This window comes from Prosopis cineraria, unplaced genomic scaffold, assembly GCF_029017545.1.
Source record: "Prosopis cineraria cultivar Desert tree isolate PC_DT_omini unplaced genomic scaffold, ASM2901754v1 PC10, whole genome shotgun sequence".
Classification (NCBI taxonomy): Eukaryota; Viridiplantae; Streptophyta; class Magnoliopsida; order Fabales; family Fabaceae; genus Prosopis; species Prosopis cineraria.
In genome coordinates this window covers 37028574-37033966 of record NW_026555341.1, presented here as the reverse complement: position 1 = coordinate 37033966, position 5393 = coordinate 37028574, and positions in this window count along the sequence as shown.

Below are 5393 nucleotides of genomic sequence, written 5' to 3'. Positions count from 1 at the left end.
ATATTCATGATTAAACTATGGTTTGAAATGTGCCGTTTGACTCCTAAGGATTTCTTGGTTGAGTTGTAAGTTGGAAAGTCAATTATAATGTGAATGCTTGATTATGTGATAGAACCAATTTGTCCCTGTACTGTTGCATAACCCTCATTAATAGGTTATATATTTCTTTCTTTTGTGAATAACTTTGTTCTTGTGCAATTTTGAGCTAAAAGGTTTGAAAATTATTTTTATTAGGATCCCATTTTCAAATAGTTTTCTCTATCCTTATTTTCGATAATCATGGTTAAACATAGTTTATCATGGCAATAGTTAATTAGGGACATTAGCCTTAAGTAACATGGCAGTAAGGTTTAATTAGTGGGTATGTTATTGTGGCTATTACACTGAAGATCCAGTCTTAGTTAGAGCTAGCAATCTAGTCTCAATGGAAGTCGGTCGAAGGCAGTAATGTCAAATCAACGAGTGAATACAAAGGAAGAGAGAAGCTTTCATAAAAATTTAAAGTAATAAGGATTTAGAAAAAAATTAAAATTATAAAGGAATGAAGGTAGGATTGCGATTTAGATTTGGGTTAAATCTAAATTCACACATTTTTAATTACTCAAATAATGGATTTAGCTCAAATCTAAATCCACATATATTCAAATATAAAAGTAATGAATTCTTGAATTTTTGGATTATTCAATGAATTTTGGTTGGGTAGAAAATGAGCATAACTTGTCACATGATATTGTCTTATCGTTCTTCATTATTGATGCCATTTGGAGATGCAGAAATTTATCCTGTCTCCCAAATGATCATAAGATGCCAAAAGATGCTATATTAATGGCACAAACGTGTTGTGCTTCTTCTTCTTGTTTTTTTTTCCTTCATTGTCTCGGAATGCTACATGCACTACCACAGCCACGGTTTAGGAGAATATATAGGGGAATGGCCATTCTTTTCGTTTTTATTTGTAAAAAAAATTATATCATATTATTTAAAAAATTAGTTAATTATATTAATTATGTTTACAAATAAAAGAATTGAACTATAATACCTTTTATTAATTGTGTTAGTCAAGCATTTATTAATTATTTCTTATGACTATAAATGAGTTTAAAAAATCAGTTAACTATATTAATTTGTCTCAAAATAAAAGAATTGGATTATAATACTTTTTATTAATTGTATCAATCAAGCATTGATTGTTTCTTATGACTATAAATAATAAAATTATAAAAAATAATTTAAAAAATTTGCAATAAATGTATATTAAAATATAATTTTACTTATATAAAAAATAAATTAAAAATGATACTCCTATGAAAAAATGGAGGGAGTATTATGCGGCGACACAGTAATCTCCACATCTTCATTTGTCTCATTCTGGGAGGATCCATTGTTTTTTTTGGCACAAAAAAAGAGTCCATTTTATTAATCATAAAAAAGTCAATTACACACACTAATCACAGAAGCAAAAGCAAAACACCTAGAAGTACGAGTGTACAACCTATCCAAGCAAGTAAAGCCTGAAAGTAAACCTACAGAAAGTAATAGAGATATACAAAGAAATAAAAGCAAAAAACCAAGTCCAAGCCTTCAACCAATACCTTCACATTTTTGCAACCCGCTAACTACACCTCGAGAATAGCCATAGTTCCTTCAATTGCCAACATCAATGAGACTAGAGGAGATGGCGCTTCATCAAGCCATCCGTTAGGATATATCGCCCTCCACACCCTTAGCTTCTAACAGGTCAGCAGCAACATTGGTTTGGCATTGAACCAGGGAGAAACCAAATATTAGGCTTAGATCAAGGAAACAAAAAATATCATGAAGCATAGTTTCAGGCTTCCAATATTGCCCTTCTACAGACCTCGAGGGAAATGAGCTTAAACAGGACCTTACGGTCTATCTCAATACAAAATCTAGCAGCATGTCTTCAAAGCTTCAAATAAAACCTGACACTCAACTAAAAAAAGCAAAATCAACCACCATTCTTTTTGATAAAACCCCCCAACAAAAATGCCATCATAATTTCTACACACCACTCCAATACCCCCTATGTTGCTGTGCAAAGGAAAAGCCCCATCCACATTTGTCTTTATTATACCAAGAGGAGGAGGGCACTAGCTCACAGTTCTATCAAGACATGGGTCAACATCTAAGTACAACAAGATATCAGCTTTCAACCCAACCTTCCAAAATTCCTCAGCAGGATGTAATGCACGGTCAACTACAAATTTTGCATTCACTCTTCAACCATCAAAAGGCCCACTCATATCTCCCTTTCCAAAATTCCCAACAAAGAGAAGCCATGAGACATTTATCAAAATCTATGGTCCCTTCCTTCTAAACAGCATGTCTTCCAGCTATTCTTTAATACTCCTTATATCTATCTTACATATCATAAAACCCGACAAGCTTCCAAACCAACAATTCTTCAATGGATTCGCCTCACACCCACAGCTCGAACAAGCACGAGAAGTAAAAACACCTCCTTTTAAATAATACTTCCCTTATAGCAAGAGCACCATTAAGCACCTTTCACACAAAATGTTTAATTTTTAGAGGGACTTGCAAGCTCCATACTCCTTTCTAAACTCTTTGGTAAATATGATAAGATCTGGTTGATTTACTAGAGGGCTTAAGATGCATTTGATTCAAGGCAAAAATAATAGCCTAATTTGATATAATAGACTCTATTTCTTCATAAGCTGCTAAACAAACTTATAGGACACTGATTTTGAGGGAGGTAAATCCTCCTAATAGCTTCAGCTTCTTCTAAAGAAATCTGATTTTCAATAATTGACAAATCCAATGTCCATTTTTTATCAGTGCAGTTACACGGTTTCTTTTCAGCTATTGTCCAAAGATTATAACGTAACTTCCAGGATCCAAACTGTTGTTATCCATCTATCCCACCATACCTTCGCACTCAATCCATCCTTAATCCTCCAAATAGCACCATTTAACAAGCAAATCCTCCCTTTAAGAATACTAGACCAACCCTAAGATGCCTTGTTCCCCTTTATTACCTCTAAAACAGAACAATTAGGAAAATAATTTCCTTTAAGAACCTGACACCAAATCTCATCAAGTCTTTGAATCATCCTCCAAACTATTTTGGCCAACAAGCTTGATCAAAACATTGGAAATTTTGAAAACCCATCCTTCCTTCCCGTTTAGACAGTCATCCCCTCTTAACTCTTGTAATGGATTTTATTACCATCATGCTCATTTTGCCCCCACCAAAATTTTGAATCAAACTATCAAGATTCTGACAAGTTTTCTTGGGGAAAGAAAAACATGCCATTAGATATATAGGAATCGAGTTGGCCATAGACTTAATCAAAACCTCTTTGCCAACAAAGGAAAGCAACTTCCTCCTCTACCCTTGTAATCTCTTCCCTACCTTATTGCACACAAATTCAAGAGCAGAAGCCTTAGACTGCCCCCACAAAATTGGAAGCCTGAGATACTTTCTAGGTTGATCAGTATCATTAATTCCCAAAACATCAATATTCTCCTTCTTCACATCATCTAATGCATTAACTAAAAAGGAAACACTTGACTTATCAAGGTTCATTTCTTGTCCCAATGCTGCATAAAACACATCTAGGATTCTTTGTATTCTTTTCAACTTTAATGAAAAACAAAGCCTCATCAGAAAATAAGTAATGGGATAAAATAGGAAACTTCTTGCTCAGTCTCACACCTTTCAAATCACCACTCTCCACATGAAACTGAATCATCAATTATAACACATCAAAAGCAAATATGAACAAGTATGGAAAAATGGGATCCCCCTGCCTTACCCCTCTATTAGGACTAATCACAACCACGTCTACACCAAAAACCTATAGATTAAAATGGATAGAAGAAATACACTTTTCAACCCAGCTCACCCAATCCTTACAAAAACCCATTTTTTCCATAACCTTCAAAAGAAAGAACCATTCAACCCAATCACATGCTTTACTGAGGTCAATTTTCATAGCCAAATCCCCTCTAGGACCAAACTTCTTACTTTTCATATAGTGCTACACTCATGAGCCAACAAAATATTAGCATTCATTTGCCTCCCATCTATAAAAAGCACACTGCTGTTGAGAGACATGCCTATCTATCAACCCTCTCAACATATTGGTCATTATCTTAACAATCACCTTATAAATCACATTGCAAAGCCTAAGATGAGAAACCACCCTGAGCTTATCAATCTTACAAATCAAACAATATTAGTGTTATTAATAGCATTTAAACCAACTGATCTCGAAAAAAAAATTGCCTTACCATTCCACAAACCTCACTCTTTATCTTAGACCATGAAGAATGATAGAACATGGCAGAAAATCCACCAGGCCCTCGTGCCTTTATAGCACCCAATTCAAACACAGCTCTTTTCACTCGTCTTCTCCAACAATTGTAATAAGCAAATCATTATCAATTGAGGAAACAATGTAATATCCTAAATTTTTTTTTGGACCTTAGATTGTTGATGGGCACCTTAAAAAGGACATAGGATTAAGTATTAGGTCTAAAATAGTAAGACAGTAAAATATATACATATATAGAAAAAATAATAACTAAAGTAATTAAATTTAATAAATGTTTGAAGCTAACTTATATATAATATTAAAAGTCAGATAATCTTGTTAAGTTTTAAAGATATCAGATCATTCTAAAATTATCTTTAAAGATATTATAAAAATAATAATAATTAATAAAAAGAAAATTAATTTAAGTTTATAAATTTATGAGTTTAAAATATAAACTAGTTGTAAATCTTACACCACTATTTTTATCCCAACATATTCTCAGCCACATTCGCTGGCTCTGCGGAGTTCTTTCTAGGTACCTTTCAACTTGTATCTCCTTTTCACACATTTTCATCTTCCCTTCACACTTCTCTTCTTTTTGCCTGCGGAGTTCTTTCTAGGTACCTTTCAACTTGTATCTCATTTTCACACGTTTTTATCTTCCCTTCACACTTCTCTTCTTTTTGCCTACTCTATCAATGCACATTGGTTATAGGTGCATCTTCTCTCTCTCCTTGCTCATTCTCACCTTATGCATAACGCATGTACACACATATAGATACATATACACGCAAGTCTGTTGTTTCTTTTTATATACACATACACTAATTGATACATATGACCCTTTATTTTTCTATTCTTTTTCTCTATTTTTTTTTTGCTTTTCTTTCTCTATCTATTTTTCTCAAAATTTAATCAAAAGGTTGTTGGCTAATTTTTCTTTCTTTAATAAGCTATATATATAAAAATTATATAGTAAATTAGCTAAAACCTTACCTGTATATGTAAATTACAAAGGTCAAGTAAAATTAAGAGTTGTATAATTATAGTTATGAAAACTTAAAGAGATTTTTAGACCCTTTAAGAAAT